The sequence below is a fragment of the Orcinus orca genome, chromosome 1 (assembly GCF_937001465.1).
Source record: "Orcinus orca chromosome 1, mOrcOrc1.1, whole genome shotgun sequence".
NCBI classification, from domain to species: Eukaryota; Metazoa; Chordata; class Mammalia; order Artiodactyla; family Delphinidae; genus Orcinus; species Orcinus orca.
In genome coordinates, this window is record NC_064559.1 from 186375154 (window position 1) to 186389378 (window position 14225).

At 43.4% G+C, this 14225-nt stretch overlaps 1 pseudogene; it reads right to left on the minus strand.

Annotated features, from left to right (window-relative positions):
- Positions 1-3421: 3421 nt before the first annotated feature.
- On the minus strand, positions 3422-6712 carry LOC101279453 (toll-like receptor 12; annotated as a pseudogene).
- Positions 6713-14225: the final 7513 nt, after the last annotated feature.

The following is a 14225-nucleotide window of genomic DNA, read 5'->3' on the forward strand; positions in this document are numbered from 1 at the left end:
ACTTTGGATCAATTGAGAACCTCGCTTTCTTCACCTGTGAAGTGAGGATAATAATAGCATCCATGTCGCTGGGTTTTTGTGAAGCTTACTGGGATAATACACCAAAAACATTAGCTCAGAACTTGGGTCCTAATAGCGAATATTAGCTATTATTATGTAAATCAGTTAGTATGGAACTTGGCACTTCCTGGGTGTTGGAAGAATGTTAATCGTTATTAGAATAATAATCACAACATTTTTAATATAAATGCAGTTGCTTTGTTCCGTTGTGAATACTTTGGAGTATGAGCAATCTAATAATGGGTTTGAGAATGTGGGTTTTGTAGTCAGAAACGGATTCAAATCCCAGCCCAACGACTTAATAGCTGTGTGTCCTTGAACGAATTATTGCGTCTCTTTTGTCTTCAGTTTTTTTCCTCGATAAAATGCAGATGATATAACAGAACCTACATTGCAGGGTATTGTGAAGATTAGGTGAGTTAATGCAGGTAAAGCATGGTCTCTGAAGTCAAGGTGCTTGTGTTTGAAACGTCTTACTTTCAAATTCAGGATGTAGGCCTTTCCACTCACGAGTTGTGAAACCTTGGGCAAATTACTTAACCTCTTTATGCCTCAGTATTCTTATCTATAAAATGGGAATTATAATAATGGCATCTACCTGCTAGGGTTTGTGAGAGGAATAAATGGGGAAAAATAGGTAAAGACCTTGGTACGTGTCTGGCAGAAAGAGTTTAACAATCATTAGCTATTATTATTTTTACTAATAGTTAGGAGATTTGGGGGAAATTGACAGCACCTAGCATATGGCAAGTGCTCAACACATGTTAGCTATTGTTAAAATTAAGGGAATTCTATATGTTAATTTTAAAGACCCAATTCAAAGCGCTTGTCCCCTGTGAAATATGTTCCAACTCATTGGTAGTAATAATTCATGTGATTTTACTCAGTGAATGTAACAGCAACCTACAAGCACTCATTGTTGTTGAAACCTCACAACAACCCTATGAGGTGGGTATTATTATCCCCAATTTAGAAGGGGGAAATGAGGGCTTAGACAGGTGAAGTGACCTGCTTGAGATCAAATAGCTAATATGAGCCAGGGCTGGGATTTGAACTTCGGGGCATATAACTCCAAAGGTTTCTTCTCGGCCCCATACCTGCATAAGGAAAAGATCACGGGTGGAGCGGGGTGCTGAGTGGGGAGCGAGATGGTGCAGCGGTGTGAGGTGCTAGGAGAACTGGAGACATTTAAGACTCAGAGCGTCAGACTCTGAAGCTGGAAAGGCAGCTTTGCAGGGTCAGGTAAGAACGTCCTCTTCAGGTTCACCTGCCCTGAAGGGGAGGAATGGAGGTGAGGATGCACAGGGAGAGGACACCATTAGGACACAAGAGGGCGCCCCTCACCCTAAATCCAGCCTGGAATTTTTCCATGCTTTCCCTCAGCCTCTAATTAATGCCTGGAATTTTACAGGAGAGGAAAACTAAGGCCCCAGGAGGCCAAGCACCCTGCCCAGTGTCATATAGAAATAAACAACAGAGCCTGAACTAGATCCCAGTTCTCTGCTCCAGCATCCACCAACATTTTTTTCTGTCCACAGTTGTCTATCAAGACCCTCTCTGCACTGGGCTAGCATTAGGCTCTAAGGATGCAGAGATGAATCAAACCTGGTCCCTATCCTCAGAGCCTGATCTCTAAACTTGCCCAATCGAGTTTCCTGTTAGTAAATTAGCAACGTTCCCTATTAGCAAAAACATTTTTAAGCCCACACGCCCAATATATGTGTATTTATCTACTTATAAACGATATACATGTACGTATATAATTACATGAAAAGCTAACTTTTATTGAACATTTACAATGCAGTATTAGGTCCTGCTCTCAGTACTTTATATGTATTAAGTCATTTAGCCTCTCAAAGTCCTTTGATAGAGTGTCTAATACTATTCCATATTACTCAAGCCATATGGCTAAAAAGCAGGCAGTCTAGCTTCAGAATAAAGTGAGATTAGAAACAAAATAGAAATAGAAGTTTTAACACTTTCTTCCTAAACTCCAGTGGCTCATGTTGTGCACCCCCCTTTGAAAACCACTGCTCAGGAGTCTTCCAGGGGCTTTCCTGATAGCACAGTGGTTTAAAATCCGCCTGCCAGTGCAGGGGACACAGGTTCATGCCCTGGTCTGGGAAGATCCCACATGCTGCAGAGCAACTGAGCCCATGCACCACAACTACTGAGCCTGCACTCTAGAGCCTGCAAGCCACAACTACTGAGCCCACGTGCCACAACTACCAAAGCCCATGTGCCTAGAGCCCGTGCTCCACAACAAGAGAAGCCACCACAATGAGAAGCCTGCACACCGCAACGAAGAGTAGCCCCTGCTCGCCACAACTAGACAAAGCCCGTGCACAGCAACAAAGACCCAACACAGCCAAAACTAAATAAATTTATTAAAAAAAAAAAAAAGTCTCCCAGACCTGTGAAGGCCAGTACAGTGTGATCAGTACTTTGAGAAAGGGAAGTGCAGGAGATTGTGGGAACCCAGAGGCAGCAGCTTACCCAGGTTGGGAGATCAGGATGCCTTCCGGTCATGGCTGAGCTGAATCTTAAAGGATACTTAAAGGATACTTTTCTCCCCAGAAGAAAGAATTGGGGGAAAGGGTGTTCTTGGGTGAAGGAGCAGCATGTGCAAAGGCCCAGAGGCAAGAGTGCATGGTGTTCGGGGAGTACAAGTAGTTTAGCACGGCTAGAGCACAGAGTGTCAAGGGGGCGGGTTCCCCTCCCAGTGCTGCTATGAGGCTCAAACAAGATGATAGAAATGACCGTGCCTTTGTGTTCTTATTGAGGGAACAGGCAATCAATATGCTGCCTCCTGGACAGTATCCCAGCTTTTTGGTCCTCAGCTGCCAATTCCTCTATAAGCCAAGGGGCCCCTTTGCCCCTTGAAGATCTAGTTGAACTTGGCCTGGACCCCATTCCACAGCTTAAGAGTGCTCAGAGCCCTCCTTCCGTCCCCATACTCTCCATCAATTCCCAACTTTATTTCCTCTGGGCTACAGTTTCCATGACCCCAACCCCTTTGCCCTCTGCCTCATGTGGGTTTCCATCAAAAACAAAAAGTCCAATTAAGCCGAGAACTTCATGGATTTAGTAGGTTTACTGAGGACTTGGAGATGTTGACATCACATCACATACTGCACTGCCACTTGCCATCTCCCAAATTTTCTCATTCATTTGGAAAGCCTCCGGAGCCTTTCCAAAGCCTGTGTCCCCAAAGCCACCAGTTGATCCTCCCTACACACACAGCACCCTGACCTCCTGCCAGAAGCCGAGGCAGGCTCACACACCCACACGTACCCACTCTCTCCCTGCTAGGCTGGCTTGCTTTTCCTCTCCCCCGACATCCAACACACATGCACTCACTCTAGCCCAACCCAGGCTGCCCCAACCTGCTCCCCAACCAAGCCCAGAACTCGTCCTTTCTTTCATCTTCCTTGGGCCACAGGCAGTAGTCTCCTCTGCAGAGCAGCCAGGACAGCCTAGAGCAACAAGGGAGCTGGTGGCGGGAGACCAGCTCCAGGAAGACCAGCAGCAGCCCTGGGGGGTGGGGGGCAGCCAGCAGGAGGAAGGCAGCCAGGCAGAGGTCCAGGCAGCAGCGTGGGGTGTGCAGGGCCTGGCGACTCAGCACACAGAGCGTGACCCAGCTCCCTGCCATGCCATCTGCCACCTTGTCATCCACGTCCTTGCCTGGCTCAAAATCCCACTCAAGGAGACAGAAGCACAGCCCCCGGCCCATCGGAGGGTGGCCCTCCAGAGTAGGCAGCAGCTCCCCAGTCACCCAGCTCCGGTCTTGCCTTCAGTGGGACACAAACACATCATAAAGGAACCTCCTACCCTCACCCCTCTGACTCCTCGGACCCTGAAGCCAAGCCCTGAACAAGATGGAGGATCCACGAGTTCCTGGCTTCCTGTAAGAAGGGCAAGGAGATCAGCAGAAGCAGCTGTGCAACACGAGGAGCTTACTAATGCAGACGTGATGGAATTGGAGGCCCAGAGAAAGGACGAAGAGACACAAGAGGAAGAAGAAGTGACTGAAGAACCGAAGAGATTCACGACGCAGGAAATGGCAAGGGGATTTTCTTTATTTCAGGAGGCACTGTTAGTTTTTGAGGCACAGCTCCTGAACGTAGGACGGTACACGAAGGTTGCAGCAGCCATTCAGAATGCAATCCAGTGTTACCGTGTCATCTATGATGAGAAAAAAAAAGCTACTACCCAGACATCACTGGATCATTTTTTCAAGAGGGTAGATAGAATTGAATCCAGCAAGGAACCAGAACCTGTGCCGTCAGCGTCAGGCGTGAGTGAAACTGCAGCTCGCCCTCCGTCTCCTATAGCTGACGATCCTTCAGCTCTACCATCTCCCACCTCCTCTCCCTCCTCCAGTCAGTAACTCTTCTTGCCTGTTCACCCGATGCCCCTGTACACCAGCTGTTGTACTGTACCACTGTACTCTTCAAGGTACTGTACTGGAAGATTAAAAATGTTTTCTTTATTTTTTGTGTTTGTTTTTTATGTATTACTTGTGTGAAAAGCATTATAAACCTATTACAGTACAGTGCTATGTAGCCAGTTGTGTTAGTTGGGTATCTAGGCTAACTTTGTTGGACTTAGGAACAAATTGGACTTACAAACATGCTCTCGGGACAGAACTTGTTTGTATGTAGGGGACTTACTGTATTGGGGTATCTGGGGACTTTGCTCCTGGAGGCTGCCATCTAGCGTGAGGCCTGCCTCCCAGTCTAGCACTAGGACCTGGAAAGCAGCAGCAGACAGTGTCTCTAATCCCATTTTGACCAGATGCAACACCTGCCCTGGGCAGCTCACCCAGCAGCTCCTCAAGCAGCACTGAGCAGGGCCGGACATGGGACTGAAGTGCCTGCGGCTTCCGCTCCCATAGGCTGGACAGCCCCGTGATGCAGCAGGGCTTGGGGCTGTGCCCGTCCCCCCTTACCTTCTGATACCAGAGCCTGGAGAGCTGCCAGAGGAAAAGGTTGGAGGTGTCCTGGGAGCAGAGGGCCTGCAAGCAAGCTATCACTAAGCAGGGAGAGTTGGCAAAGGGCAGGGAAGATCTCGGTGACATTCCAGGTCCCCAGCTGCAATCCCCAGCCTTTTAGAGTCAAGGTCTGCAAGACTGGAAAGACATTAGAAGCCAGCATCCCAGGCTTCCTGCCTGAGACCGCATGAAACTCCAAGCTGGTCAAGCTCATGGGCAGGGATAATACTACCTCAGAAGGGCCAGAGGGGAACTGCAGGTTCAAGGTATGCAGACGCCCTGGAAGCCCAAAGCTGAGCTCAGCACCATGCGGGTATCCAGCAGGCTTAGGGCGGTTACTGCAGGCAGCCCTTGCCCAGGTCTCCCAGTGGATTCTTGGCCAAGTCCAACTTACCCAGCCTCCTTAAGCCCTGGAATGCCTGGCCCTGCAGACAAATCAGCTGGTTTCCCTGAAGTAGCAGCTCCCACAGCTGGGTCAGCATGAGAAGGCGACTGGGGGCAGGGTGTGCAGTCCATTGTTGGACAGATCCAGGGCCCGCAGTCTTGACAGCCCCTGTCTCGTTCGTGCCCAGCATGGTACTTGCAGTTGGTTCCTACTCAAGTTCAGTTTCTGAAGGCTGGGCATGGCCTCCAGGAAACCTGGTGGCAGGTTAGTCATCAGGCCACTGCTCTTAAGACCCAAGCTCTTCAGGCTGTGGCAGGAAGCCAGGGCCTCCGGAGCTATGTGCCCTACAAGAGTGGATGCCAAATTCAGCTCCTGCAGCTCGAAGTGTGCAACTGCCCCAGCAGGCAGCTGGGCCGTGTCGGCATTGATCACAGACAGGGTGTCCAGGCTCTGCAGCCCCAGTCCCACCACTGCAGCTGCCTTCATCTTTGTGTGGTCCCCAGCTTGAGCCCCTGGAGGGCCCCAGGACTGGCCATCTTCAGCTGACTGTTGAATGACAGGTCCAGATCTCCAGAAGCCAGGCATCGCCAAAGGAGGGGCCATGCACTGGGTCTGGGAAGATGTCCGCCAGCTCCCCCACATTCTGAAGGCAACTATACTTGACACTCAGCTGCCGTAGACGGGGAGAAAACTGGACACCCGTGTTCCCATCCAGGCAGGGGCCCAAAAAAGCGAGGCCTGGAGGGAGCTTAGGTTGCCATCAGGGGTAGGAAGAGGTAAACTGTATAGGGGCCTGTGAAGAAGAGCTGCTGCAGCTGTCCCAAGCTGCCAAGAGCTCCTGGCAGGAGCTGGGTGAGATGCAGACTCAGCCCCAGGACCTTGAGCCCAGGGAAGTGGGAGAAGTCATCCAGGCACAGAACAGAAGTGGAACCAGAGAGACAGAGCCCCTCCTCACTCTGGGGCACAGCCTCCAGGGTCTGTGTCAGGTTGGTCACTGAGGAGCATGCCACAAGGAGGGGCAGGCTGGAGTCCAAAGGGCAGATCAGGAAGAAGAGGGAGACCAGAAGCAGCCAGGAGTCTTCAGTCACCAGGCAGTTGGAAGCTGTCCAGCCTGCGGTCACAGAAGGGATAGGAGCAGACCAGGCAACAGCAAGTGCCCGTCCCATCTCAGCACCAAGCCTGGTCCACAGAGAAAACAGAATCAGAATCCCCCCTCTCTGCTCCCATCCCTTTTCCAGAGAGGAACCCAGACCCTATCCCCTACCTGCACACATACATACACAACACTCATAACACTGACAGGATACACAGAACCCCAAGAGGGTCTGGAAGCAGGGTCGGAGGGCCACAATGCTTCCAAACTGAAGAACTGCTGGGAGGGTGGGGCTAGACTCAGAGATGCTTAGAGCTGAGGATCCAAGGGTCAGGGAAAGACAGAAGCACACTTGTGGGAGGTGAGACCTACGTCTCACTTCCCTGTTGTGAGGAAGCAAGCAGTGTTTGTGAGCACAAGGTATGGCATCAGAGGTCCAGGATCTCTGCCATTGTCCTGAGCAGTGCATGTCCCCTCTCTGGGCTTCAGTTTCCTCACCTGTAAGCCAAGCATACAGATAACCTACTTCATAAGATTGCTGCAATATACATACGGGTTTCTCTCCTCAACACTCTCTTTACTAATTCCTCTCCTAACTCCAACAGAAAGGAGGTCTTGAATAAATCAGGATTTTTTTTAAGCAGTTGTTTTGTCAGCAAAATAATACATCAAAATGATGCCTTCATGGGCATCTTGTAATGCTCCACACGGAAGATTCCAAGAAGCCCAAAATTTACCCAAGAGGACCCATAGGGCTCCATTCCTGCCCTTCCAGGCTGGAGCTAAGAAGAACAGTCTCTGAGTCCTTGACCTTGATTTGCCACTACCAGAATGGAGGCAAGACCCCAAGGGAGAGCAGAACAAGGAAAAGAAAGGAGCTTTACGATTATTTCAAACAATGCCGTAAACCATTCAATACAATTCAATACCTGATCATGACTTTTTAAAATAATAAATTCAAAGAGAAGAAAAATTCCTTGACTTATAAAAGGGTATCTACCCCAGATCTATAATAAGTATAATTATTAATGGTGAACCATCACCTGCATCACATTACAGGAATGAGACAACTATAGTTACTTCTGTTTAACATGATAATGGAGGTTTTAGCTAGAAAAATAAGAAAGAAAAAGAACAGTAAATAAAATTATAAAATCATAAGTATTTTAAAAAAACAAAAGGGCCACCATTTATAAGATGCTATGATTGTCTACATAGGAAATTCAAGAATTTCTAGAAATAAACTATTAAAACTAAAGTATGTTTAGCAAAGATACTGGAAACTAGATACTTTAAAAACTTTCTAACACACCAGTGCATTAGTCAGGGTCTCAACAGGAAACAGCACCTTAAATGAGGATTCTTCTAAGAGGTTTGTATGCAAAGAGCCTAATCACGAGGTGTTAGCAGTGCTTAGGAATACTACAAGGGGTAGTGTAGGAACCCGGGGCTAGCAATCATAGAAGCTATCAACACTGCTAGAACTGAAGGGATAAGGACTGGGAGAAGTTACCAGAACCTGGAAGGGGAGAGAGTCTTATAGGGTCAGCTGCCTTGAGAGAAACAATGACATTCAATCGAGTCACAAATCCAACATGAGAGGACCTCACAGGAAGGAAGGAAGTTCTGGAACTGAAAAATTCAAAATCTGTAATGAAAAGTCCATGAGATAGGATTGATAGCATATTCCACACCAAGAAGAAAATAGTGAACTTGAAGACCTAGAAATAGAAACTATCCTAAGTGAAATACAGAAAGATAAAGTCAGGAGAAAAGGAACAAAACCTCAATGACCTGTAGGAAAACACCAAACAGTCTAACATATGTGTAATTGGAGTCCCAAGAGGAAAAAGGGGAGGGGGAGTGTGAAGAAATAACCAAAATTTTTCCAAATTTAATGAAAACTATAAACCCATTATGCCATGAATTTCAAGAAAACCTAAAGATAATGAACACAAAGAAAACCACAATAAGAGTGTCAAAATGTTGAAAATAATTGATAAAGAGAAAATCTTATGGGTAGCTAAAGGAAAATTACATAAAGTGACCCATTACAAAAGCAGGAAAAAAGACAAGAATTGCCATTACAGTAACCCTATGTTGGTATAGCCACCAATGATTCAAAATCCTCAAGAATGAAGATTTTGGTTACCCTACTGGATAAAACAAACAAGCAGACAAACAAACAACAGCAGTTGAGGTGCTGGATTAAGCTAAATAGAACATGAAAGGGTTAATGGAGAACAGAAGTAAAATACACCACCAGAAAAGAAAGAACTATAACTACAGATCTGTATTTTCTTCCTTGTAGTGTCCTGTGTGTTTTACATTAACTACTGTGTTTCATTCTAAGATGCTCATTTTTTTCACTTTTCAACACCTTTGAAATAAGGCTGCATCCTAAAATTGATTATCTCGCTGGTAACCAGTCAACATTCATGGTGTAGTTACTATATGCACATATGCTTACTTGGTCATAGCAGTTCACATTATTATAACTGCATTTGAGTTATGGATATTGTTGATAATACTCATTTTAGTTTAATTGTCCTTTAAAATGCCTTCTAAAATATTGCAGTACAATTCCACATTGAAATGAAGTTATTCTATGTTCAGAAAAAAAAGCATGGAAAGAAAGCAGTAGGGCAAATAATCTTTGTTGGAGAAATAATGTGGGAGGAATTCAGGGTAGGACTATAAATATGAAGAAGTCTGAGGAATACCATAATCAATATATTCTTCTTATATTTTAATTTTTTGTATGCATAAAGTTATATAAGATAAAAATCTATATCTACATTAAATAATTATAAAATAGCTCTAAATTATAAGTGATGAGAAAGTATTGTGTCATCATTTAATGGATCATTTTCCTTAATGGTACATAAAATAAGAGTTTATTTTACAACTGATTCTTAGATTCAATAAAATGCAGCAATTTATCTATTTTAAAATAATTTTTCTCTTCTTTCCTTCATTATTGATAGTGTGGTGGTGGTGGTTAATTTTACAATTTATTGCTCAGATTATAGAATTTTTAGACAAAATAGCAGTTATCAGAGGGGTGACCATCACCCACAGACTGTAGACATGCAGTTACTGGTGAGATTTAGATTGAATCTTTTGAAGATAATTGGAATACATTACCGGGTTTGGTTTTGTTTTTTAATGGTTGGTTGTGTTATAGTTGGTGGAAGCTTTATTTTGAAGTGTAAGTATTAGGAAAAGGAGTTATGTCAATGGACAGGCAAAGAAGTAGATAGTAGTGAGCATTTATTATTCATCTAGCATCTGAATTACTTTCTTGTGCCTATTTGGTAACCATGTCCACCTTGCCTTTAGTGTTACTGCTTGGAGTCTGCCACCCTAGGATCCTGGTAGCCCTATTGAAATCAGGGAGCCCATTTCAACTGCAGCATCCTATGACAATCCTCGGCCTAAACAGAGAATAGCCATGATAGTATTTTTCAAAGATGACAGTGTTTCCCTCACTAATGTATTTCTCAACACTTTCAATAAAGGATTGTCTTCTGGAACCATTCTAGAAATTCAGTTAGTGGGTGGAGAAAACATTGAACATGGAAGTGTCCTCAGTATTCCAATCTCCCCTCTCTATCCCTTCTCCAAACTCTATTTTATACCAAGGAATTTATGACCTTTAACTTTGTTTAGTAGACCACTGTTTAGTCCGAGATTCAGCCAACCAAACAAACAAATAATTGGAACTCTTCTGGCTACTCAAGCTAGCCTATTGAAGGACCTCTGGTAAGGATCCATACAAATAAATTCAGTATAATCTAAAATTATTTTGCTCCCTCCTTGGTCTAGCAAGCACTCTCAGGGTCTATTTCAACATGTACGCTTTAGATTTTGCCAATAGAAATCAAAAAAAATTTACCCTTATTTGCCTCTCCTATTGGGTTTGACTTTGTAATTGCCTTCTAGGTACACTGGAATCTGACAGTAGTTATATATCTCTAGACTGTGGAAAAGATGACCTTCCATTCGTATCATGTCTGAATCTGTTTCTCATGTCCATTCTTCTCCTTCCTCTCCTCTGTTCCATATCACAGGTAAACTGATATAAGTAAGTCATGTTTTCTGATTTCTGTGTGAGTTAAGAGGTTGGAGGGCAAGAGAAAGGGAGAAGCTGAGATATTTTTCCCCCTCCTTCTCTGCTTTGGTAGAACCACCACCACCAGCTACAACACTTCCATGATTCCAGCTCCAGTAGAGCAGACCTGCTATAGTTCTGGCTTCCCACTGATTGACTTGGTTGGCCCAAGTTATACACCTCTTCCCCTGTTCCTGCCTCTGCAAGAAAGGTGAGATTCTTCCATCACAGTCATAAAAAGTCCTTAGTTTTTAGGTGGACACTTGAGCTGAGTAATTAGTATAGGAGCTTGAAGTCTATATGCCCCTCATTGTTCTATAGAATAGCCACTCAGCCTCTTAGAGCCTTGCTTTCAATGGGCACTTCATTTTATGTGACTGGAAGTTTTCATTTAACTGGCTCTTTCACCATTGTATGTCTGATCTGTCAGAGTCCCATTGTTTAAAGCTGGATTTTCACTGCCCTTGATCCCAACAGGCCCACTAACCAATCTTCAGATTCTTCTTCTTTTCCTGAGGGTCTGTTGTTTACACCCACTCCCTGTACACACCTCTGCATCAGTCAGGGTTTAATTATATGCAACAGAAACTGACTTTAGTTGATCAAAGCAGAAAAGAAGCTTATGGAAAGGATTTGGGGTAGCTCATGGATTCTTTAGGGGGTGGGGGATTGAGAACCAGACTTATGGCCACCCCTTTACCAAAAAGGGATTCTGTTCGGTCCCTACATTTTTTTTGAATTTTATTTTATTTATTTTTTTATAGAACAGGTTCTTATTTGTCATCCATTTTGTACACATCAGTGTATACATGTCAATCCCAATCTCCAAATTCATCACACCACCACTCCCACCTGCCACTGCTTTCCCCCCTTGGTGTCCATACATTTGTTCTCTACAACTGCGTCTCAATTTCTCCCCTGCAAACCGGTTCATCTGTACCATTTTTCTAAGTTCCACATATATGCATTAATATGCGATATTTGTTTTTCTCTTTCTGACTTACTTCACTCTGTATGACATTCTCTACATTCATCCACGTCTCTACAAATGACCCAATTTCGTTCCATTTTATGGTTGAGTAATATTCCATTGTATATAGGTACCATATCTTCTTTATCCATTCATCTGTTGATGGGCATTAAGGTTGCTTCCATGACCTGGCTATTGTAAATAGTGTTGCAATGAACATTGGGGTGCATGTGTCTTTTTGAATTACAGTTTTCTCTGGGTATATGCCAGGAGTGGGATTGCTGGGTCATATGGTAATTCCATTTTTAGTTTTTTAAGGAACCTCCATACTGTTCTCCTTAGTAGCTGTATCAATTTACATTCCCACCAGCAGTGCAAGAGGGTTCCCTTTTCTCCACACCCTCTCCAGCATTTGTTGTTTGTAGATTTTCTGATGATGCCCATTCTAACTGGTGTGAGGTGATACCTCATTGTAGTTTTGATTTGCATTTCCCTAATAATTAGTGATGTTGAGCAGCTTTTCATGTGCTTCTTGGCCAACTGTATTTCTTCTTTGGAGAAATGTCTACTTAGGTCTTCTGCCCATTTTTAGATTGGGTTGTTTGTTTTTTTAATATTGAGCTGCATGAGCTGTTTATATATTTTGGAGATTAATCTGTTGTCCGTTGATTCATTTGCAAATATTTTCTCCCATTCTGAGGGTTGTCATTTTGTCTTGTTTGTAGTTTCCTTTGCTTTGCAAACACTTTTAACTTTCATTAGGTCCCATTTGTTTATTTTTGTTTTTATTTCCATTACTCTAGGAGGTGGATGAAAAAAGATCTTGCTGTGATTTATGTCAAAGAGTGTTCTTCCTATGTTTTCCTCTAAGAGTTTTATAGTGTCCGGTCTCACATTTAGGTCTCTAATCCATTTTGAGTTTATTTTTGTGTATAGTGTTAGGGAGTGTTCTAATTTCATTCTTTTACATGTAGCTGTACAGTTTTCCCAGCACCACTTATTGAAGAGACTGTCTTTTTGCCATTGTATATCCTTGCCTCCTTTGTCATAGATTAGTTGACCATAAGTACGTGGTTTTATCTCTGGGCTTTCTATCCTGTTCTATTGATCTATATTTCTGTTTTTGTGCCAGTACCGTATTGTCTTGGTTACTGTAGCTTTGTAGTATAATCTGAAGTCCAAGAGCCTGATTCCTCCAGCTCCGTTTTTTTCCTTCAAGACCGCTTTGGCTATTCGGGGTCTTTTGTGTCTCCATACAAATTTTAAGACTTTTTGTTCCAGTTCTGTAAAAAATGCCTTTGCTTATTTGATAGGGATTGCATTGAATCTGTAGATTGCTTTGGATAGTATAGTCATTTTCACAATATTGATTCTTCAAATCCAAGAACATGGCATATCTCTCCATCTGTTGGAATCATCTTTAATTTTTTTCAAGAGTGTCTTATAGTTTTCTGCACACAGGTCTTTTGTCTCCCTAGGAAGGTTTATTCCTAGGTATTGTCTTCTTTTTGTTGCAATGGTAAATGGGAGTATTTCCTTAATTTCTCTTTCAGATTTTTCATCATTAGTGTATAGGAATGCAAGAGATTTCTGTGCATTAATTTTGTATCCTGCAACTTTACCAGGTTCATTGATTAGCTCTAGTAGTTTTCTGGTGGCATCTTTAGGATTCTCTAGGTATAGTATCATCTCATCTGCAAACAGTGACAGTTTTACTTCTTCCTTTCCAATTTGTATTCCTTTTATTTCTTTTTCTTCTCTGATTGCCATGGCTAAGACTTCCAAAACTATGTTGAATAATAGTGGCAAGAGTGGACATCCTTGTCTTGTTCCTGATCTTAGCGGAAATGCTTTCAGTTTTTCACCATTGAGAATGATGTTTGCTGTGGGTTTGTCGTATATGGCCTTTATTATGTTGAGGTAGGTTCCCTCTATGCCCACTTTCTGGAGAGTTTTTATCATAAATCAGTGTTGAATTTTGTCAAAAGCTTTTTCTGCATCTATTAAATGATCATATGGTTTTTATTCTTCAATTTGTTACTATGGTGTATCACATTGATTGATTTGCATATACGGAAGAATCCTTGCATCCCTGGGATAAATCCCACTTGATCATAGTGTATGATCCTTTTAATGTGTTGTTGGATTCTGTTTGCTAGTATTTTGTTGAGGATTTTTGCATCTATATTCATCAGTGATATTGGTCTGTAATTTTCTTTATTTGTGATATCTTTTTCTGGTTTCGGTATCAGGGTGATGGTGGCCCCATAGAGTGAGTTTGGGAGTGTTCCTTCCTCTGCAATATTTTGGAAGAGTTTGAGAAGGATGGGTGTTAGCTCTTCTCTAAATATTTGATAGAATTCACCTGTGAAGCCATCTGGTCCTGGACTTTTGTTTGTTGGAATATTTTAAATCACAGGTTCAATTTCATTACTTGTGACCGGTCTGTTCATATTTTCTATTTCTTCCTGGTTCAGTCTTGGAAGGTTATACCTTTCTAAGAATTTGTCCATTTCTTCTAGGTTGTCCATTTTATTGGCATAGAGCTTCTTGTAGTAGTGTCTTAGGATGCTTTGTATTTCTGCTGTGTCTGTTGTAACTTCTCCTTTA